General features: G+C 38.1%; 1 protein-coding gene and 1 pseudogene across 1 annotated transcript in view; one reads left to right on the forward strand and one right to left on the reverse strand.

The window, feature by feature from the left end:
- The window catches only part of PDE1A (phosphodiesterase 1A), a 524,243-nt gene that overhangs the window by 79,696 nt on the left and 419,473 nt on the right, over window positions 1–25,074 (forward strand). The gene's annotated exons all lie outside the window — the stretch shown is intronic.
- LOC101044561 (elongation factor 1-alpha 1 pseudogene) lies at window positions 18,048–19,631 on the reverse strand (annotated as a pseudogene).

Below are 25,074 nucleotides of genomic sequence, written 5' to 3' on the forward strand. Positions count from 1 at the left end.
CTTTGGTCTTAGGCATTGCTTGAATTTTATCTTGTAAATCTTTCTAGTTCCCTTTCTTCTCTTTTGTTTTTCTCACACACAGGAAAGAGTAGATGCTAGTGCTATGGCTTATGTTGCTGTACATGAGGAAGGATGTCTTTATTAGTAGACATCAAGGTTTGCGCCTCTTTTCTTTTGAGCTACAAGTATGTGACCATTTGGGCTTTTAGCCCTGCACCCCTCAAAAGTACATATTGGCTTTAGGATATCACATTATACTGACAACTTAGAAGCAATATAAACTGAACTCAAATTTTCACATTTTTCTGTTACTTAGTCTGTTCCCACATGAAACCTGAAAGGAAATTTAGACTCTCTCAGCACTAGTGAGATGGTCCTGTATCCATCCATTCAGCCAAGAGTAATTTCCCTAACCTAGTATAAATTTGTAATACCTCTATCCTGTTCCCTAAAGCAGAGAGATTTCATCAAGGTATGGTCCCTGCATGTAAGCAAGTGCCCACAACTTAATATCAATTGTTAAGAGTCCAGAAGAGACAACAAATATTTGGAAGAAATAGAAAAAGTCAAACTAACTACCTAATTCTCCAATCTCTATACCTGTTAGGTCAGGGTACCAGAACATCTTGTATTCCTGGGAGGACCACCTCACCTCACTGTCATTATATGGTGTTTTATAGGATTTTGTCTTTGCTCAGGTTGCTATAATAAAATACCATAAAGTGGATGTTAACAATTTATTTCTCACAGTTTTGGATTCTGGAAAGTCCAAGATCAGGCTACAGGCATGGTCAGGATGTGGTGAGGGATCTCTTTCTGGCTTGCAGACAGCCACCTTCTTACAGTATCTTCACGTGGCAGCAGCTCTGGTGTCTCTTCTAATCTGATCACTAATCCTATCATGAGTGTTCTACCACCTCATCTGAATCTAATCACCTCCCAAAGGCTCCTTTTTTTATATCATTACACTGGGGATTAGAGCTTCAACATGTGAAATGTTGGGGGACACAAACAGGGGTTGCAAGGGTAACATTAAGGTTGAATGGTAGGGGACAGCCAAAGTATGGAAAGTGGGCTGGGGCTAGCTAGGTTTGCTGGGCTCCCTGTGGACTAGCTAATTTGAATAGTTTCTCATCTCTGGGGCACAGGAGCTGTTGCTGGGTGTCTGGTACCTGGCCCCAGAGCAATTAGGACAGGTTCAGGTTCTGAGAGCCCAATAAGAAAAGTGGTTGAGGTTCTGAGAGCCCAGATTCTGAGAGCCCAATAAGAAAAGTAGTTGAGGTATAGACATAATAATCAGCTGCTCAAGAAGGGAACTGACAGGCCTCTAGCTAGGACCTTAAAACTGGCTCAAGACAGAATTAAAAAAAAAATTATATTGCTCATGGTTGCCAGGATCAGATTTCATATAACTCAGCTTTCATTAGGGGTTGATATAAGGGTTGGCCATAAGAGAAAGGTTTCTGTATCTTTTAAAAAGTGCTGTTGGAAATAGTGTTCATTGGTCCCCATGATATCAATGTAAATTTAGATTTACCATATAAATTCCTCTTAGCATCTAGTGCTATTGACAAATGTTTCTGAATCCATCTGTATGTGAGCGTCTGATTATTGGCTAACAAATGTGGTGGCTTCTGTTTCTCCTTTTGAGTACAGACCTTTTCAATAAGCAGCTGCAGCCAGGAGTAGAGGTGCCGACCTGTGCCTTGAGTGTAGTAGCTAGCAGGAGGCTTATTATGTATTTTTAATCAGGAGACACAAAGTTAAATTTCTTGTGGCCAATATTGAGCAGGCATTTATCTTTTATGGATTTCAGTGTAAAATGGGAATAAAACCTGTCTTCTTATATAGAGGGTGTGTATAATGTTCAAACTAGCTTATGGTTGAGAAAGCTTTTGCCAGGGTGTTTCATTAAATAATAATGTAATCCAAATAACCTAGGCCGTAGCCTGTCAGCAGAAATGAAGTTATTGGCATTAACATCCAAATAAAGACAGTTTATTTTGTAGTTACAGCCTGCTCATGCAAGACCTGCTTTCAACTCCCAAGGCTCTCTCTTTATATCTACGTATCTTCTGAAGATGTCTTGTAGGTATTCAGGGGTCTTTATGCCCCCTCACTAGTGCTCCTTCACTAATGGCTCTTCTGCTGTTACCTGCTATGAGGACACTCTCTTCTGTGCATTGGAAGTCAGGTTGCTGCTAACCACCCTGAGCCCCAGGCCGTGACCCTAGTCTGTGGAAGAGCAGGTAAAATATCACCTACTTTAATTTTTTTTTTTTTTTTTTTTTTCCTGTCTCTTGGGCCGTGTGACAAGACTTCCTGAGACTCCTCATGCCTGGAATGAAACACAGGCTCTCCTAGAGAAGTATACTACGTCTTTCTGCTTTCAAACTTCTTTTTCCATAGAGTTGCTACACCAGTCCATTGGCTAGGCAGGAAGGATGGTAATTGTGCTGTCACCTCCATCCTCATTTCTTTCCTCTCATTAGATTCCCAGTTTAGTGTATGCACATGCTCACCTAGTCATATCTTTTCCTTCTCCTTCTTGCCAGATCTCAAAGCATTTATGGATGTGAACTCATGCACAGAGATAATGGCAGTTGTAGTTCAACCAGTTGTGCAAACTGCAGTTAAGTGTGGATCAAGTCAAACACTGCATTTCAATAATAATGAGGTTGTCATGTGCCATTTATTGTAAATTAAGCTATATCCTCTTTTGGGTGTTGTTATTTTAACTGTGTTCCCTACCCACAGACTCTGCTGTTATAAACATGCTTCCTTCCACTCAAGACTGTTTTTTGACACTCCATCTCTGAATATGTCCTTGGATTTGTGTCTTTCTTGTTTTTGACTCCGTGCTTATTGTTTCAGTTTTCTTCTCATTTTAGACCTATCCTTATGTTGTGTATCACCAGGCTCTCACAGTCCCTAACTTCTGGGGCAGTCTTGGCTACTAGCAAATCTAGCTCAGCCTTCTGAGATCTCAGCCCAGGTCAGTACCTTTGCTTCCTACTGACCTGGGAGTGGATAATGGGCAGCTTGGATGTAGGATGGTATGAACTGATTTATAAAATTAATATACATTAATTCCTATCATTTCTGTATACACCCTATATAAAGGGCATTTTTTTAAATTTTTTTAATTTTTTTATTTTTTTTACATTATAGAAGACTGCTTGGCTTGGTAAGAACTTGCTTCAGGGTAGTTTATCTTATTCATCTGGGAAACTATCACTGCACATTTTTCCTTCTTGTGTTTATTTTCTAATGAGACAGAGCAGTGGTGTTCAGCACTGACTGCACATTTAAATTACCTTGAGTGTAATTTAATGTGTAATTTAAAAAAATATACTCCCACTCCATTCTGATGAAATAAATCAGCATTTCTATAGGTGGTTCCAGGACATGGACATTAAAAACAATCTCTCCAGGTGTGTTTAATAATGCAGCTAGGGCTTAGAACCACTTGGATTAGAGGACCGTACCAAAACAATTACTTGCTACTTAATCTTAAATAGTGGTTCTATGACATACTAAATAGCCTCCTTTCTTTCCAGTCTAATCTCCTTATAGATAAAAGTATTTAAAGCCTACTTAACCCTCAATTCCTCTCTAAGATGGGGTATTTTGCACATCTGGAAATGAAATAACCAGTCTATATAATGTTCTGTAGTTTACAAATGAAGCCATTAATTAGGTTTTCAAATCTCATTCTCTAAACTCATAAAAATGTGTAATTCTCTCTTGAGGCTCTTTTCATTATTAAGTAAATGCATTATAAATTAGCAAACCAAAGGAATATGCATGAACTGTAATTCACATCCTGTAAATTTCATACTAAATCGGAAAACTCATTTTTCTTCAGGATGTAATTCTTCTTGTCTACTGTCATTCACTCAATTATTTAGGAATTAAATACTTTGAAATCCTCAGGAATTGTATAAATGTTAGGAAAAAAAAGAGGCATTTTGCTGTATTCACAAGAATCAAGTCCTAAAGAATTTCTTTTGGAAACCAAAAAGTATGACAACACATTCAAAGGGAGAGAAAAACAAGGAATTATTTGTATAATGATAACTCCCCCCCCCCCAAATTTTTTAAGTTATTATAAATGGTTGAAAACCAATTGATATTATAGAACACAACAGAACTCATTTTTAAGGATATTAACAGATATGGTTCCTCCTGATATTTCTCCTGAGGAGAGTTGATAGGTTGGAGAGTAAGAACGATGGAGTCTCTGGCTTTTATGTTTCCAGAAGGCTCAGCCTCTGGGAGGAGATTATATTAGGTGCTCTTTGAAGCAAAAACATTTGACAGAGAAAGTGATTCTTCCACTCCCAAAGCAAGATTAAGGGAATGGGGAGTGTCGACTACAAATAGCAAAAGATTCTTCTAGTTATGAAGGAGCTAATGATTTTAAAGTCACAGAGAGAAGGATGGATAGCCCCTCTTCTAAGATATTACCTAGAGATGTGGAAAGATATGAGAGGTTGGTAGAACCCAAGATAGGAAGGAATCTGCCTCCAATTTTCAGGCTTAAGAATCTTGGGATGTGGTAGAGCTTCAGAAAGGAGATGACTGCTTTATGCATCTGGGCAGAAGGAGCACAGAGAGCCTTGCTGATGGACAGTGTACTGGATAGCTGAAGAATCACGTGCATTGAGGACAAAATGTATTCTTCTTAATCCTCTGGCAGTATGTAGGCACCCAGAATTTAGAGCCCCAGAAAAACTGGAGATGCAGACTCAAATGAGCTAAGATTAAAGTTTCCCATCCTGGTGAAATAGTGCTTAAAATAGAAACTGAATTTCAGGAAAGGAAGAAAATTATATTTGTGTATATGTAACTTTGTGGAATTAAATCCATAGCATTACATAAGATAACTCAAAAGGAATATGAAAAACAGGAATCTTATTATTCATGTTCTTCTAATGGCATTAAAAAATCTTGTGGCTGAAAAAGACTTGGATTTATAACATTCTAGCCTCTATTTCCTGTTTTAAGAGCTTTATAAAATGTATTTCCTCTCTTTCAAATCCTTGTTCTTAATCTTTATTCCAGTTCAGCATGACCCAATTTGGATGGGGGTAACAATAGAACATAATTTTGTTCTTAAAGGAAGGTGCTAACTTATATTTTTGGCAGAATAATTTTACACTTATATCTGGACAAATTTATAGATGCTGTAATCAAAATTGAAAAATTGCATGGAATAATAGATTTCAATCCGATGTCTACAAGCAATAAACAAAGATTGAATATTTTTGAAGTCATTTTAAGCTTTAAAAATCAAATAACTGAAATTCATATTAATATAGAAATATGTTAACAGTTGAGTTCCCACAGACTCAAATAGACTCATTTAATTGCTATTAAATAAGTACACTTTAAAGTTAATAACTTCTTTATTTTATGAGATTCTATACTTGGCTTATTTTCCAGCAAAAATCCCAGTAGAGTACATGTCATGTTACTTGTGTGTCAGAAGGAAATTTTGATAAAAGGAAAAAATATTTTGTCTATTTAATAGGTAATTTAAAGTGATGTAAAATCCTCCAGTGTCTTAGAATCTCAATGTTTTGCAAAGAGTATTTCCTCATGCCAAAAACCTCTCTGGATAAGAAATACTTCCATGTAGGTAACCACTCTGTGAGTGGCTCTGACAGATTCTGCTGCATTTTGCTGTGCTGCCATGGTTTGCTCATGTTACTCTGCTGTTCTGGTCATTTTGAGGCATGACTGGCTGCACAGCCCTCTGCTTGTATGGGTCACACACGTCGTCTCAGAGCTTGTTCTTTCCTCATCTTCTGAGGGATCTATTGCATTTTTCTGGGCCTTCTCAGGCTTTTAAATTTCACATATCAGTAATATTTCCCCTCAATCTGAAGGAATTATAATAGTGTTATAAATTTTCTATTTGGCTAAGTAGGCATATTAATAAAGCTAACCAATTATAATACTACATTCTTATCACATTGAATACATGGATAGTTTAATAAGATATATATAGGAAAATTATAATTGCAAGAGTTAAGAATGTAGAATTAATTTAGCCTTAGGAAAAACTTGTTATAATATCTTCCCCTGCCTCCACCTTTTTTTTTTCCCCCAGAGGAGTCAATGACAACTTAATCATTGACTGTCACTGGGCGAAGAACTGAAATTTGGGAGTCACTGATATAGATTATGCCATTTATTCCGGCCAGTTTTAATGCTGCCTATAATCCTAACATGGCATCAGAACAGAGACTTTCTTTGAGGTTTGTCTTCTCTTTGTAGGGCATTCATTTGTTTAACAAACACAAGCCAGGCTTGTGCTCTGTTCCAGGAGCATAAAGATAAAAGTTTCTGCCTTCTGAAACTCACAATCTGTAAACAGATAATTTTTCAGTTGAATCCCGTTGTCCCTGACTCATGTTCCCGGAAATAGCCATGTATATCTAAGACTCAAAAAAGAGAAATGCAATGCATGCCATCTTTTAAAGCAGTAAACTTGCATTGCCAGTATGCAGAGAAAACTGTCAATTCTGTCTTTATTAAATGATCATGTACGTCTATTCTTTTTTTTTTTTTTTTTTTTTGCAAGCAGAATCAAAGTTCAGCAATGATTCTTGTATAGATTCTTTGGCCCTAATGTTCTTTGACTGCCATTATATTGTTGACCTTCCTTGTCAAACTTTTTTGCTTACTCTACCTCCACTTTGAACCAAAATATACTATAACAAGTTTATCCTGAGGCTAAATTAATTCCACATTCTTAATTCTTGCAATTATAATTTTCCTATATATATATCTTATTAAAATATCCATTTATTCAATGTGGTAAGAATGAAGTTAGTATTATAATTGGTTAACTTTACTAATATGCTTACTTGGCCAAATAGAAAATTTATGACATTATGATAATCCCCCCAAACTGAGAGGAAACATTACTGATGTGTGATATTTGAAGTCTTTTCTCCTTCTTTCTGTCTAATTTCTTCCCTTGGTGATGTTTATTTTCAGTTTTCCTGTAATTTCTCACAAATAATAAAACTCAAATGTAACAACAAAATGTCCATGACATTAGAACATTAAGCAAGCAGCACAGCAGAAATGAGAAAGAAAACAGGATGAATGAAATATTCGAGTTTCTGTGTTGCTAAAATTGAACTTGGTCAAAGTCCTTTCAAGGATGTATGAACTTGAAAGAAACAAAAATAACAAGCTTTAGGTATGAGAGTTACATTATGATAAGGTTATATTAGAAATGGGTGTTAGGTCCTAAGAGAACATAAAGGGCTAACATGTAATCGGAGGTGTGGAGGTTTCTGGGGGCAAGTGACATCTGATAAAACTACATTGAGTGAGAAGGAGTGAATTTATGATGAAGTTGAGTAAAGACATTTCAAGAACATGAAAAAGCCGATGCAAAGGCATGGAGATATGGGAGAGAATGCTGCTATGAATCAAATGGAGAATTATCCAGAATGGGAGTTGTTATGTTCTTCACAAGGGAGGCCACCTGCTCTGTGTGAACTGAATAGGCCACATGGAAAGTTCAGTGGATCCCTAAGATCAACCTAATTGCTGACATAAACTGCAAATGCTAGGATCCCCAAGACCACTCTTAGGTTCAATAATTCACTAGAAGTGCTCACAGAACTCAGAAAAGCTGTTATATTTATGGTTACAGTTTATTACAACAAAGGATATAGATTCAAATCAGCCAAAGGAAGAGGTTCATAGAGCAGAGGGCAGGAGAAATCCAGGTATGAGCTTCCAGTTAACCTTTCCTGGTACAGTCTTGCAGGCAGTGCTAATATTTCCCTGAAACAATGTATGACAACATATGTGGGGAAAGCGTACTCAAGTCTTGGTGTCCACAGTTTTATTGAAGCTTGACCATATAGACATGTTTGCCACTGATTTTAGACTCTGGCCCCTTGAGAGATCAAGTTGATATCATGCATCTCAAGGCCCCAACCATAAATCATATTGTTAGTGTAGGATATTTGGCATGGTCCAAGATTCCCAGGTACACAAAAACAGTGTGATTAGGCAGGACCTACCAAGGACATAGAGGTTACCTCCAAGGAATGGAGGGCAGAGGTCAAACCTCTGTTTGGGCAAGATTCATTCTTTGTCACACACCACAAAACTTTTAAATTCCAGCTATATTTCCTTTGGAGGAAGTCTGGCATAAGGCATCCCTCCCTGGACAAAACCTTTAAATTACAGCCATATTTTGTTTGGAGGAAGTCTGGCATAAGGACCTCCCTCTTGATTCAGAGTCTTCCACTGAGATCTAATGGATCTCAATCTGGTTGCACATTAGGCTTACATAGGGATAATTAATGTTGCTGATGTTTTAGCCCATATCTGCTGTCCCCAGAGATTCCAATTTAATTAGTGTGGGACAGGTCCAAGATTGGTATGTTTTAAAAGATCTGCAGATAATTCTAATTTAAGATCAAATTTGGGAGCTACTTCATGAAGTAGCTGGGAAAACTGCCTAGTAAAGATGCTCTCTGGAGTGTGATGTCCTCTCCTAGAGAGTCTGAATAAGACAAATAATTAGCTCCAGCAGATTCACTGTAAAAAGTTCGTAGTCAAATTTTTTGACTACGAACTTTTATTATCTTTCAGCCTCGTGAAAAGATAATAAAACTGCAGAAATGAATGAGATTGGTGGCTTATGGAGGAGGCTGATCTCGCAAATGGCTTTTCCCATCTCTTCCAAATAGAGGCACATGATTCATCTTAGAGGAAAATTTTATAAAATAATCTCATTTCTGTTCAATTTAATTTTTATGTAAATATTCATATTGGTCCTGCTTTGTTTTTATATAAGTCAGTTGACATTTTGACAAATAGGAACAGAAAATATGTGCCTACTTTTTTGCTTTTCCCCATACAGGGGTATCAATGAAAAGAACAATGGTGTATCATGAAAGTCACTTTCATTCTTGCCTTGCAAGATAATGAATTTACATAAAGATTGGAGTGAAATACATGAGGCCTTTACTATACAAGGTGTTTTTTGTTATCATTTTTTTCCTGTTTTCATACTTGGATATCATTTGATTGCACAAACAAGATTTCAGTGTCATAGCCTCCGGTGCTCAAACCCAGATAAATTTCTACTAATGCATTTGTGTAATGAGAACTTACATACTGGAAGAATAAATATGCTAGATTTATGAGAATTAGGTATTAGAGCATGTTCATTTTTTACTCCAATCTGTTTCTGAACCATAGTCTATGAAAAGTTATTTTAATCCATGAAATTCCTTCACTCAGACATTTTTTTGTCTTGAATACCTGTGAAATTGATATCTCTGTCTAAGCAACCTCATTAGTCTTTAATACATGATTCATAAGGACTGAATTGTTAATTAATATGTTCATTAATAATATAACATTTCTATAAATGAAATTATTTTGACAGATTAATTTGTAGATTTTTCTGAATATTAAAATATTGTATGTATTTGTTTTGGATGAAATTAATACTGGGCTGGAGTTCTTTGTGATGCAAAGCATATTTGAGTTGACACTTTGTCATCTGATTAGGGCACCTGGAGACAATGGAGCTGTTGGTTTGACAGAGTTCAGTGTTGAGGTTGAGATTTTGTCAGGAGAGCGTGGAAAATGTTGAAGCAGCTGGCCTAGCTGTTCTTGTTTGGGAAAAGTAGTGATTTGACAAAACATCTTCATTTACTTACATTCAACTTTGTTATTTAAAGCTGGTCATCACTTTTCAAATATCATTGTTCTTTATTTGCTTATTTTTGTGCTTTGCAATTCTTTTGTTTTCAAATAGACGTGATTTTTTTTTCTTCATTCTTTCTTCAATATCTATTCCCTGGCAATGTAAATAGTTAAATGTTGAAATAATTGCTAAAGGATACTGTAAAAGCACCATCTTTTGAATCTTTACCAGTAAGACAGTTTTTCTGGGATTATTTTAGGTCATAAATTAAGGCAGAAGGTTAAAATTGCATACTTTTCTGAGAGTCTACTAATCCCAGGGTTCTGAAATCTGCTATTTCAAACAAAACGGAAGATGAGTTGAAATTTAAATTTACAGACAGTTGATACTTGTTAAGAAGACTAATTTGGTGAAAAGTGTAGCAAAGAGGAAATACTGTGCCTTGGAGTTATTTTGTTTATGTGCATTCTACCTTCTTTGCATATATATTTGAGATATGTTTTTAGGAGGGTGGTTTCTTCTCTGAAGTCACTTTTTTTCTATTGCTATTTTGAAGTCCATTTTTCTGTTTCTCCTGCTCTCCTCAAGTGTTGAACGGTTTGGAGTTCTGTGTGGCTCAGGTGCTGAGTGTTGCTTTGTTATCCAGCATATCCAAATGGCAGTGTATGGAATTAACCCCTGGCATTTTGGTGACACCTTTGTACTTGCTTTTCCTTTTTTCTGGAAAGCTTCTCCTCTGCTGTCAGTATGTGGCCTTCAATTCCTTCAGAGCCATTTTCTCATGAATACTTTCGTTTTCCACTATATTTAGAAATGCAAGACATCTTCACTCCTGAAACTTAGATATACATTTTTTGTTTTATTAATTTCATGGTATTTATGACTTGCTGGTATCATACATAATAAACTTACTTGTTTATTTCCTGTCTTCTTTTTCTGTATTGTAACCTCCACAGTGCATGGATTTTTGTCTGTTTTGTTCATTGCTGTATCCTCAGTAGCTGTAAATATTTGCTGAATAATTGAATGAATGAAAAAAAAACCTAGGTTTGAATTTTCATTATATAAATACCTTGGGGAGGCCAGGCACGGTGGCTCATGCCTGTAATCCTAGCACTTTGGGAGGCCAAGGTGGGTGGATCATGAGGTCAGGAGTTTGAGATCAGCCTGGCCAACATGGTAAAACCCTATCTCTACTAAAGATACAAAAAATTAGCTGGGCATGGTGACATGCGCCTGTAATCCCAGCTACTCAGGAGACTGGGAGGAGGTAGGAGAATCACTTGAACCCAGGAGGAGGAGATTGCAGTGAGCCAAGATAGTGCCATTACACTCCAGCCTAGGTGACAGGGTGAGACGCTGTCTTAAAAACAAACAAATAAATACTCTGGGGAGTAATTTATTCTTTCTGCGACAGTGCTATAGTTATATTTCTTACCTATGTTTCACAGTCATTTTAATAAAGTCAAATGTCATTAAGTGACAGTAATAGCATGATATCTTATTGAGAAAATCACAGGAGATAAGTCTGCAAATCAGGCCTTGGAAGCATTAAAAAAATATGAAAGCTAGATGTGACATCCTTGAGATGTTTTAATGTGTGTATGTCCGGTTGTGTTTAATTGGAATTTTGATTCTAAAATGTAATTCCCATCACAAGTACAGTTCACATTAACATTTAGTTCAAAGCTACCCCTTCCTCTGTTTTTACTCCACCCCTGGTGAGCAGCTCTGGTTTTGTGGAATACTCAGGGACACAATTTGACTATGATGCTTTGGTGAAATTTAGGAGGGGATAACAGAGAGGTTTGAAAGTTCTCCCTTTACTCTGGATCAATGGATTGATGACTTTTTGTATGTTATGTAGCTGGTATGGTTATGTAGCCATCAGGTTAGTGGAAACAAGCAAACTTAAATATCTTAATGACTTAAAAAACAGGTTTATTTCTTACTCATATTTCATGAAGCCGTCCGTTGGAGATGTGCTCCACATTGTCTTTACTCAATGACTGAGGGAGAATCCATCCCTGTGTTTCCACAGTTATGAAGGAATTTAGAAAAGGGTATGCAAACTCATGCTTTAGCTTTTAAAGCCTCTGCCTGGAATGACACCTCTGCCTGGAATGACATCTCCACCTGGAATGACTTCCATTCACATCTCATATGCCATGACTAATCACAGGATCACAACTAGCTGTGAGAGAACAGGTAGTGTAGGAAGAGGAAAGCAACAGAAATATTTGTTTAGCAGCCCTGATGGGTAGTACTACAGGTGGGCTGGGCTTGAGGTCACCTTTGTGTTGGAGGGGCTTCTTGTCATTGGTAGGCCTAATTGGACCAGAGCAGGGCCCAGGGCAGAGATGGCTTGAAATGAATTGTTAAGGTCAAATGCTCTCAGTTTTAGGCAAGTGGTTTTAAAACCTTAGTGAGGAAAAATACCCACTGAGGAACATGATAAAAATAGGCTCCTTGATTCACCTCAGACCCCCACCCAGAGACTTATTAAGTGATTCTGAAGCTGGCCACTAAGTCTCACTTTAGAAATAAAATATCTTTCTTCGGTTCACTTTTCTATTCTCTTCATAAGAGTGGAAAAAACTCTTTGAGAGTACCTGACATATAATACTAAACACTTGGTAGATCTTTAATGAGTAAAAAAAAGAGTAACAATTATCAAACACTTAAAAAATATAACCTGGCTTCCAAAACTGTCTTGGGTTAAATTTCTTAGAATGCTGCAGGAATGGCCATTTTATATGTACAGTGTGAATTTTCCTTATCGATTAGTAACAAATGCAGAAATTAAAATTAGTCAGTAGTGGCATGCTTAGGAATAATACATAAAATACCTATAGACTATCTTTTAAAAAATTTGGTTTCTGAAAACCTGTAACTTCTTTCATTGATTGTCTTTTTCAATAAACTTTCCACTGTATTCTCCATATCCTTGGACTGAGCAAATAATTATTTTTGTCATTTTAAGTAGTTCTTCATGGGTAGTACTTTTTTCCTTTTCTCTGAATATGACTCTGTCTTCTGTGATTATAATGATTGACAGCATGTTTAAAATTAAGATTATTCGGTTAGTATTCCAAGCAATGTTCAAGAAATAGCAAATTTCCTCTTGAAATGTTTTGTGTAATGTATTAAATTTATACTGCTAGTTTAGGAATGGCTCAAAGTGCAGATAACTCTCAAATAATTAGACTGGTTATCTAAGCATTGCTCTATGTACATGATATATCTATTTTAGTGCACAGACACTACAAATTAACAAGATTTATGCCAAATGAAAAATTAAAATAAAATTTTATTTACATTTCATTATAATTACTTTTAGATGTAATTAAAATTGTTATTCTTTTATATTCCTGTAAGAGCCTCATAATTTATAAATACTTCATGTATAGTTCCGACCATGTATACTTTAGGGAAAGTTCATGAAATTTTTTTTTAAAAACTAAATTTCCAGGAATAGTATATAATTTATTTTATAAAATATCTTTTTTATAAAAGGGTTTACTTTTAACCTAATAAAGTATTAGGAGTTAGTGGAGGAAGTAGTCACCAGAGGATTTGGTCGGGCAAGGATTCCCCTGCTCTGCCCTTACCCCACACTCAAGACAGAGCTTGATAGGGAGATAGTACGTGGCGAATGAGAAAATGAGAAAGGGAGAGGGTGAAAGCAGAATTAATGGCAATGGCAAAGATCTTTGTTCCTGTTCTTTTTTTTTTTTTTTTTTTTTTGAGACAAGAGTCTTGCTCCGTCATGAGGCTGGAGTGCAGTGGTGCCATCTTGGCTTACTGCAACCTCCACCTCCCAGATTCAAGCAATTCTCATGCCTCAGCCTCCCAATTAGCTGGGATTACAGGCATCTGCCACCATGCCTGGCTAATTTTTGGATTTTCAGTAGAGACAGGGTTTCCCCACATTGACCAGGCTGCTCTTGAACTCCTGGTCTCAGGTGATCCACCAGCCTTGGACTCCTACTAAAGTGCTGGAATTACAGGTGTGATCCACCACACCTGGTTAAGAGCCTTGTTCTTTTTCCTTTAAAATTCTCTTAGGATAATTGCAATTTAAAGTAAATCAGCCTGCAAAGCACTGGAAAAAAAGATTAAGGGTTGAACAGAAAAAGGAATAAATTAAACTCCCATTTTAATTTCTGGGCTATGTTTCTGAGCATTTGAAGATGAAGCTGTTATGGCTGTGCATAGGACTTAATGGTCTTTAGGGATCTTGATAAACTGAGAAACAGATTGTAGTTATTTTGCATTGGTGACCTACTAGGCTGACTTAGTTGCTTAAATTTCACATTTCTTTAACATGCTGAAACAAGGAAATTTTAAAGTATTCTTATAAAAGAACAGAAAAGTTTCATGGGAGAACAGAGCAATTTTGTGAAAAAAGGATTTTCTTTATGCCTCAGTGCCTTTTGAGAAGTCTCCAAACTGCTGAATGACCAAAGATAAAAGCAAAAGAAACTATTTTGTCTCTATTTGTGGAAGGATTGTTTCTGAGTGTCACCATGTGCAGTTGTTTTAGGGAAGATATGGAAGGTTGAGTCATTTTCCCTGGGGACTTTATAATGCCTGAGAAGTTTATAATTTAAAGGAAGTTTTATATCACTAAAATAAAGTTAAAATCTAGAGATGTCTGTTTACATGTGAAAAAGTACGTTTCTTAATTTGGAAGTGGACTTTGGGGAAAATTATGAGGTGGGAATTATGGAAACAGTCTTTCTACCCCTGTATTCTTTACTTTCTTTACTCCCTTCTCCCCCACACCTCTCAGGACCCTCCCAGGACCCCTCAGCTCTCATGTCCTGTCCTGGTCCATCAGTTCCTTCCTTCCTCTGCAATAGCCTGCCAGTGCTGGCTTCTCTGTTTCCTCCAGTCTTGACTTTGAACCTACTGATGGCTCCTTCACATGCACCATTCAGATGTATTTCCCCTTAGTGTGGCATAGCAACCACATAGTCTGTATCTTTCAGAATTAGTCAAATACCTGTCCTGGTACATTCCATTGTCTCCATAAATTAAAATTCCTCAGCAATCTAAGATTTTGATTTCAAATTCATTTCTCATAATTGCTCTTAAGTCCGAAACTCCAAATCAATTTTAAATAATAAGTTTAGATTCTTTTTCTTATTTTATTTTATTTTTTAATTTTTGAGATAGGGTCTTACTCTGTTGCCCAGGCTGGAATACAGTGGTATGATCATGGCTCACCTCAGCCTCGACCTTCTCAGGCCGAGGCGATCTTCCCACCTCAACCTCTTGAGCAGCTGGGACTACAGGCATTCGATACTATGTCCACCTAATTTTTGTATTTTTAGTAGAGATGGGGTTTTGCCATGTTACCTAGGCTGGACTCAAATTCCTGGAATCAACAGATTAACCTAACTCAACCTCCCAAAGTGCTGGGATTATAGGTGTGAGCCATTGCACATGGGAGTGTGTTTAGATTCTTTTAAGAAATATTTTATTATATTTTAAGTTCTGGGGTACATGTGCAGAATGTGCAGGTTTGTTACATAGGTATACATGTGCCATGGTGGTTTGCTGCATCCTTCACCCCATCACTTACACATTAAGTATTTCTCCTAATGCTATCCCTCCCTAATCCCCCCACTACCTGCTCTTCCTTCCATAGCCCACCCAACCCCCAACAGAGCCCAGTGTGTGATGTCCCCCTCCCTGTGTCCATGTGTTCTTATTGTTCAATACCCACTTATGAGTGAGAACATGTGGTGTTTGGTTTTCTGTTCTTGTGTCAGTTTGCTGAGAACGATGGTTTCCGGCTTCATCCATGTCCCTGCAAAGGACATGAACTCTTCCTTTTTTATGGCTGCATATTATTCCATGGTGTATATTTGCCACATTTTCTTTATCCAGGCTATCATTGATGGGCAATTCTTTATATGAAAGTTCTTATTCCCCACACCTCATTGCCTCTGTTTTTTAAAAATCAGCTTTCTGCTTGCTCTAAAGCTTTCATTGCAGCTGTTGATTCTTGCCTTACTCTCGTTGTCCTTGACCAAATTCTCACATTTTCCCCATCCATTTATCTATCCATCCATCCATCCATGCATCCATGCATCCATCCATCCATCCATCCATCCTTCCATCCAGTTTATTATTCATGCAGATAACTCATATTATACAGTAGCCTCATAGTTACTGATGGTCCTCAACTTTGATAGCCTTATTTTTCTTTTTCTTTTTTTTTTTTTTTGAGACGGAGTTTCACTCTTGTTACCCAGGCTGGAGTGCAATGGCGCGATCTTGGCTCACCGCAACCTCCACCTCCTGGGTTCAGGCAATTCTCCTGCCTCAGCCTCCTGAGTAGCTGGGATTACAGGCACGTGCCACCATGCCCAGCTAATTTTTTGTATTTTTAGTAGAGACGGGGTTTCACCATGTTGACCAGGATGGTCTCGATCTCTCGACCTCGTGATCCACCCGCCTCGGCCTCCCAAAGTGCTGGGATTACAGGCTTGAGCCACCGCACCTGGCTGATAGCCTTATTTTTCAATGGAGTTCCCTGTACATAGTGAATATTATGTCAAAGATATAAAAGTATTTAAAGTATAAACCAATTGTTGAAGAGTATCTTCACTTTGATAACAGGATCAATAGCTCCAACTTCACTGGCTTTCGCTCTCCCCTCACGATGTGGCTGGCACCTGTAAGCCCTTGCAAATTCTCACCTAAGTCTTCAGGCTTCCTGGGGAAAGATATGTCTCATGTGTGCCTCAGAAGAGTCTATGGGTGTATTCTCTGCATGCTGTCTTGATCCCTCTGTGCTCTTTGGACTCCCCTTTGCCTGAAGGGCTGCTTGTCAGTGCTTCTGCAGTTGCTTGATGCAAAACACCCATGCTCACACCAAGTATTCACTCTCTTTGAACTTTCATAGCTGCCAGGTCCCAGTGTATCAAAGAATATGCCTTACTTGGTTAGACTTTGTTTCAGAAACTTAATTAACAGTCCTTATGCCTGTCCTGTCTGAGATATTCCCTAATGAAACAAAGGTGTTTTTGTTGTTGTTGTTATTGTTTTAGCTTTTGACTTTATTTATTTGAACTATAAATTTACAGTAGTGTTTCTCACCTTGAATCACCTACTTTATACCATTTAATAAAAGTGCTGCTGCCTCAAACTCAAAGATTGTGGTTTAATCCATCTGGGATGGGCCCACCATCAGTTGATTCTACTGTACTGTGAGGGTTGAGAACTTCTAGTTTATAATCACTGACAGGAGGCCAACATTATAGTCATCTCCTCACCCTCCTAATCTTTATTCCAGATGTCAAAATTGTAGTCCTCCTCCTTTAGATGAAAGCAAACAAATCGCCCTCACCTCGCAGCAAGTCATATCAAGGGATCCACCTGATGGCCAGAGAAGGCTGAATTTTAGTTTGCTGCCCCGTTACCTACATTAGGTATTTCTCTTAATATCTCTCCCCAATTCCCCTACCCCCTGCTATCACTCCCCTAGCCCCCCCACCTCCCAACAGGCCCCACTGTGTGATATTCCCTTCCTTGTGTCCATGTGTTCTCATTGTTCAACTCCTACTTATGAATGAGAACATGCAGTGTTTGGTTTTCTGTTCTTGTGTCAGTTTGCTGAGAATGATGGTTTCCAGCTTCGTCCATGTCCCTGCAAAGGACAAGAACTCATCCTTTTTTATGGTTGCATAGTATTCCATGGTGTATATGTGCCACATTTTCTTTATCCAGTCTATCATTGATGGGCATTTGGGTTAGTTCCAAGTCCTTGCTATTGTAAACAGTGCCACAATGAACATATGTGTGCATGTGTCTTTATAATAGAATTATTTATAATCCTTTGGGCATACACCCAGTGATGGGATTGCTGGGTCAAATGGTATTTCTGTTTCTAGATTCTTGAGGAATTGCCACACTGTCTTGTCTTCCACAATGGTTGAACTAATTTACACTCCCACCTACAGTGTCACATGTAATATTATTTCTGGATTTTAATAGATTTCTCAGTTTGCTAGGGTTACAATTTATATTGGGCACAGCAGAATTTTTCAAAGAGTCAATCAATTATTCAATCTCTTTTGGACAATCAGCAGAGGGGGATTTAGTGATGATAATGAAGTTGGAGCTTTAGGCCCTCTGGGAGCAACTCTAGAAATGTATTCATATAGACCTATTTTTTTTTGTAAAATTTGCATCAGAAATATTTTTTTCTTTTTTTTTTTCTCATTAAACTTTTTTAATGGGTCTCAAAATTCTGTGGCAAATTTTTGGTCAAGTTGTTTCCATTAAAAGTTACTGATTTTAAAAACTAATAACTTAAAACTGCCACAAGCAAAAAAGAAAACCAAAGTGGTCCACAAATCATTCTCCTTTCCTTCTGAAGGTTTTACGATGCATTGTTATCATTAACCAGTCTTTTACTACTAAACTTAAATGGCCAATTGAAACAAACAGTTCTGAGACCATTCTTCCTCCACCACTGATTAAGACTGAGGTGGCAGGTATTAGGGATAATATTCATTTAGCCTTCTGAGCTTTCTGGGCAGACTTGGTGACCTTGCCAGCTCCAGCAGCCTTCTTGTCCACTGCTTTTATGACACCCACCGCAACTGTCTGTCTCATATCACGAACAGCAAAGCGACCGAGAGGTGGATAGTCTGAGAAGCTCTCAACACACATGGGCTTGCCAGGAACCATATCAACAATGGCAGCATCACCAGACTTCAAGAATTTAGGGCCATCTTCCAGCTTTTTACCAGAACGGCGATCAATCTTTTCCTTCAGCTCAGCAAACTTGCAGGCAATGTGAGCTGTGTGGCAATCCAGTACAGGGGCATAGCCAGCACTGATATGACCTGGATGGTTCAGGATAATCACCTGAGCAGTGAAGCCAGCTGCTTCCATTGGTGGGTCATTCTTGCTCTCACCAGCAACGTTGCCATGACAAACATCCTTGACAGACACATTCTTGACATTGAAGCCCACATTGTCCCCAGGAAGAGCTTCACTCAAAGCTTCATGGTGCATTTCAACAGATTTCACTTCAGTTGTAACGTTGACTGGAGCAAAGGTGACCACCATACCAGGTTTGAGAACAGCAGTCTCCACTCGGCCAACAGGAACAGTACCAATACCACCAATTTTATAAACATCCTGGAGAGGCAGGTGCAAGGGCTTATCAGTTGGATGAGTTGGTGGTAGGATGCAGTCCAGAGCCTCAAGCAGCATGGTCCCACTGGCATTGCCATCCTTACGGGTGACTTTCCAACCCTTGAACCAAGGCATGTTAGCACTTGGCTCCAGCATGTTGTCACCATTCCAACCAGAAATTGGCACAAATGCTACTGTGTCAGGGTTGTAGCCAATTTTCTTAATGTAAGTGCTGACTTCCTTAACGATTTCCTCATATCTCTTCTGGCTTGTAGGGGGCTCAGTGGAATCCATTTTGTTAACACCAACAGTAAGTTGTTTCACACCTAGTGTGTAAACCAGGAGGGCATGCTCTCGGGTCTGCCCGTTCTTGGAGATACCAGCTTCAAATTCACCAACACCAGCAGCGACAATCAGGACAGCACAGTCAGCCTGAGATGTCCCTGTAATCATGTTTTTGATGAAGTCTCTGTCCTGGGGCATCAATGATAATCACGTAGTACTTGCTGGTCTCGAATTTCCACAAGGAGATATCAATGGTGATACCACGTTCACGCTCGGCTTTCAGTTTATCCAAGACCCAGGCATACTTGAAGGAGCTCTTTCCCATCTCAGCAGCCGCCTTTTCAAATTTTCCAATGGTTCTTTTGTCAATGCTACCGCATTTGTAGATTAGATGGCCAGTAGTGGTGGACTTGCCGGAATCTACATGTCCAGTGACGACAATGTTGATATGAGTCTTTTCCTTTCCCATTTTGGCTTTTAGGGGTAGTTTTCATGACACCTATGTTCTGGCGGCAAATCTGTTGCAAAAAAGGTGAATTTTTTTTTTCTTAAGCGTTTTCTTTCTGAGTTGCAGAAGCTTTAGACGTTGCTTAACTTGATTATGTAGAATCCCTGAGAACACTGTGAAATAGGATAGTTACTCCCTTTCTCAAAGTGAAACAGCTCTTAGTTCAATTGTCTTTATATTCCATTTCTTTTCTATTAGAAGAAAAGTAACAAAAAGGCTTACCATAGGGCTTATTTTATACCAACGTGTACCACTAACTATATGCAGTTGTTATTAAAAAATCTGTTGATAAATAGCCCTTGCCTCAAGCACCTGAGTATACCCCACAACCATTCCATGGAATGCCTGTATTCGCCCAGACCTCCCATGATCCAGCAACTAATGAGAAACATGATAAGGCAGCTTAGGACCTAGTCCAGTGTTATGACCACCAACATATATTCTGATTGGTAGATCTCTGTACTAAATGAGATTATTAATTAAGTTGGACTATGTACCTGTTTAAAAACAACTTTTAAAAAAGTCTGCAGTTAACATATTATAGGTCAGAAGCCTAAGTGTCTAATAAAATATCTTTCTATAAGAAGTGTTCCTATAAAAATGCCAATACCTTTTATAAATTACTTTTGGAAATCTGTTTTGTAATTATTTAATATCTGGTTTGTATATGACAAAGAAAAGTTAGTCATGTTGAAACTAGATCTTAGATTAATCAAAAGAATATGAGGAATACCTTAATAGGGCTTTAGTTTGCAACCTGGAGGTTTCTTAAAATATGTTGAAATAAGGAAGCCAGCTGCTAACACAAAGGAGTACTACGCAGTAGTCACTGCGTAGGAGTTGCTGCGAGGACTAGAAAGGAGACAGTACAGATTTTCAACAATTACTTAAATCTTTACCAAGAAATACATTGTGGAAAGTGCCATACTTAGACTCTAGAGATGATCCACATTTTAGATTAGAGAGTTGTCAGCTCTTGGTATTATCTTCACATCTGGCAATCTAGAAATAAATAAATCATTTGGGTTATATTTAAACATATGTTAAAAGTAAATGAAAAATAAATTTATGACTAGGTTGTTTAAAATATATAAGCTAACTCTAGATCATAGATCATGATATAGCCTTTGAAAATAATTAATCTCAGCTTATTTCAGCAGGTCTTTTTATTAATAAAGTAGAAATAATCTACAATTATATTACATTTCTAGATTTAAGGGGTCTTCGATAAGTTTAATTACTAATAAACAGATAGAAGTAACAAAGGGAACAGGTAAAAATTACTTCCAGATAGAAAAACTGACTTCCATGCATTTTCAAGACAGTTTTATTTGAAGTTTCACAAATGGCCTGGAATCACACAAGAGAATACTCACATTTGCAGATGCTATTGGTTTTTCTGCATGAAGACTTGCCTGCCTATTTATCCAACACTCAGAAAACCTTTATTGTGTTCACGCTGTGTTACACTACAGAGACAAAAGAATGCGGATAACACAGTCCCTGTCCTGTAAGACATGGTCCCAGTGGTATAGACAAACAGGTAAACAGAAGACTTTATTTCATATAACATGTAAGGGGTCTGTAAAAGTAAATTAGTCACTCTACATAATTATATATCTTTTTAGTATAGGACGCTGCCTGGCAGAAACTCCAAGGGAGTTTTCAAATCCAACACAAATTCCCTCCCACAGGTCTGACTCATCAGAAGGAATTATTCTGTCCTTATGTTAAGTGGAACCACATTATCCTATCTTGTAGTCTAGATTCCCTGAGTACTTAATTCATACAGCAGTGGATTGATGGGGCTTTGATATGATCTCTGCCAATCTCTACTGATTTTCTGGTTCAGTTGTAGTGCTCTTCTGTTAGTATTCTTGACAATATCTGTTCTCTGATTCTTTAGTAAGGAAGGGAAACTAACTGGATTCAACGGCAGACTTGCCCAGTTTAATCCATAGGTTTGATGCCAAATTTCACCAGCAGGTGATAGGGAAGTCAAAAAAGGGCTATTTGTGATTGTTTTGGGCTGACACTGCAAGTACAGTAATGATTTTGACACTTCTGGCTAAATAACGCCGTCTATCTATGTTCATAACAACGCTTGAGCCAGTCTTTTTTCTTGGAGTACTCTCAGGGGCATGGAACTCTTACTATCTCCTAAACAATCAGTGTACATTAATTGTGGTGTGTGTAGATACGTTTAATTATTGGGTGGAGTTTATCCCTGTTTCTCCCGAGAGGTTCAACTGGACCTCCTTCTCGGTGGGCACCATCCTTGGCATTCACAGTTATCTTTAGGGGTAAGATCTCTGGGTCACCTCATCCTTTTGCTTTCAGTTCCTAACTGATTGGATTAGCAGAGATTAGCAGATTCAAGTCCACTGTCCAGAGAGACAGAACACTGTGTGGAAGAGATGTCTGCTTTGACAAATGTATCAACTACTCTCTTTGCTTTTTTCACTCATTTTCTGATTCCCTCTTTTTCTTTCTGTGTCAGGCATGAAACCTCTGCCACCCTGACCAGGAGCATAATTTGTCCCAAACACCTCCATATGCCTGCAATTATTTCATTGGATTCAGTTGCTTTGCCCTGTCCTTTTTTTTTTTTCCTGTATTTTGTATGCAGAAGGCATCCCTACAATATCCAGTCCAGGATGGGGTATAGCTGTCTCTTGTCAGCATAATCATACTTTTACTCAGTTCAGAATTGAAATAATCTAAAATCACCTCTCAATTCTGATTCATGGAAGCTGGTGTTGGGAAGATATTTAACCAACTTCATGTGTAAATGCACCCCATGAGGATATAGGAATCTAGCACCAATTAAATCTCAATACCCAAATATTTACTTTATATACTTGCAAAACTTTTGCCCATAATTCATTCTTTGAGCTGAACACCTGCCATAATGAATATGCTTGAGCTTGGGTAAAATCATTTTTGTTGGGTAAAACTTGGAGAGAAACTGTAGAGCATGCTACATCTCAGCTGTTCTCCCAGTAGGTACAGCATGTAAGCTTGTGTTGTTTAAGGTATTTGCATTATTGCTATCGGCTTTATCACTTTTTTTCTGAGAGTTTAGCCTTAAGCTTCCCAGTGGTTGCTTCTCTGAGGTGCTTGTGTGTACTACCAACCTGGCGGCAAAATTAGAGAAAAAATGTTCATTTGATTTGAAGTCAGAAGATGGTTAGTTAACATTTGAAATACTCTAATCAGGCATACACCCACCACAAGCAGTTAGTTAGCATTTGAAAGAATCTAATCAGCAGTGCACTCTCCAGAGGCACCTGCTACTAGCAGCACTCTCTTGCTTTATGATGAGCACTGGTAGGTGTCCTAATTATAGCATACGCAATGTTAGAAATGATTCTTCACTGGTGGAATCAGAATGCTCAAGGTGTGTGAATTGGTTAGAAATGTTGCATAGGCACCACTGACTTAATGTAAAAAGAGACTAAATTTCCAGTGAGCCAGGCAGCTTGACTAGTGGTTCTTGACTAGGGAGATTTTGCCCCTCAACTTCCTGTCTCAAAATATTTAGGTCTGGAGACATTTTTGGATGTTGCAACTTGGGGGAGAGGCCGCTACTGACATCCAGTGGGTAGATACCCAGGGTGTTGAGGAAAACCCTACAATGCATAAAATCTCATCACTCATCCCCATCGAAGAATTATATACCCCAGAATACTGGTAGTGCCAAGGTTGAGAAACCCTAGCCTAGACTCATCAGGGTGGTATCCCAGGTCTAGGATGCTATTTGGTCCCATGTGTAGCCATTAACTGAGAATTCTGCCACCTGCTTCTGTCTAGAAATTTAGCCGACTCCTGCTGCCAGAATACTGCTGCAATTCTCTCAAGTGAATCTTTGATGGAATGTGATAGTTGGAGTTCCTGAGAGGTCAGATAACTGGGACTTAACTGTTTTAGTGCCTGCTTGCTAATATATGTTTGAATGTGTTACAGAATTTGGTCTAAGACTTATAATTACTGTAATAGAACACCTGGTAGACTAAGAAATTTTGAGAATGAAGACCTATGGCCCCTATCTGCCTCTCATTAAGGAGGATTTATATTTATCAAAATAACCTAGTGATTGTTCATGACTCATTTTGTTTAGGTTAGTTCTAAAAAGAATAGGTCTAGTTTCAACCTTTATAACACATTGATGACCCACTCAGTATCTTGAGGAGCTACTGACATGCTTAAATATTTGTTTTGTATATTCAATAGGTTATATTGAGCGTCTTCTATGTATGAGACACTGTTATATTTCCTGTGGATATAATGGTGAGCAAAAATAGACACAAGGCTTGCTTATTGTGGGTTATATTTGAAATATGTCTTAGCTCCAATTGTGAACACAGCTGAGTAGTTTTGCTAGTAAGCAAGTCATTTCCAGTACAAATTAGTGGGTGCAAATAAATGGGAGAATTGGAGTTACATGCTTTCCTCAATTTTATGTAACAGATACATTTTTCTCTCAGAACCAGATTTTCCCTATATTCAATGGAAATCTTTGCATATAAAAGATCTGGGGTAGTCATTCATGAGTTAGAACATCTATAAGTACCAATTCTGCAATCATTGCTTTTATTTTATGAGATAAAAGATGGTGGATGTTTGGTAAAGTCTCTTGGTTATTTAAACTGCAGAACTGATCCCTCCCAACTGAGTTGCATGCAGAATTAAGTTCTTCCTCCACTTGCTTCAATTTCCCTCCCACAAAGCACCATTATAGTGTTTTTCATACTATATTATGTTCATGCACATTTTTTTTTTTTTTTGAGACAGGGTCTTGCTATGTTGCCCAACCTAGAGTGCAGCGGCATAGTCATAGCTTACTACAGCCTTCAACTCGTGGGTGGAAGAGATCATTCTACCTCAGCCTACTGAGTAGCTGGGACTATGGGCAGGCACCACCATGCGTGGCTAACTTTTAAATTATTTGTAGAGATTGGGTCTCACTTTGTTCCCCAGGCTAGTCTTGAACTCCTGGACTCAAGCAATCCCCCTGCCTTGGCCTCTTAAATTGCTGAGATGACAGGCATGAACCACCACACTCAATCACAGTTATGCGCATTTCTGCCTCCCCTGCCAGGTTGTGATCTATTTAAAGGTGGGTATACCACATCTCCACTACTTACTAAAGAATCTAGCACACAGAGGGAGTTATGTATGACAGAAAAACATCCAGAAAGGACACACATAACTTGTCTTTATAGTTTGTACATATTGCTTAATGTTGACAAGAAATTGGTGAATTTTAGTTGTAGAAATTTCAAATGGAGATCACCAAAAGCTAATACCTGGTTAGGATGTCCACTTGTGGAAGGCTGGTGGATTATCTGTGGCTTTTATTATCCTAGTAAGTATATGTAATCCTAAATCTGGTATGGTCACTCTAGGGTGGATATGT

Source organism: Saimiri boliviensis, chromosome 5 (genome assembly GCF_048565385.1).
Source record: "Saimiri boliviensis isolate mSaiBol1 chromosome 5, mSaiBol1.pri, whole genome shotgun sequence".
NCBI lineage: Eukaryota > Metazoa > Chordata > Mammalia > Primates > Cebidae > Saimiri > Saimiri boliviensis.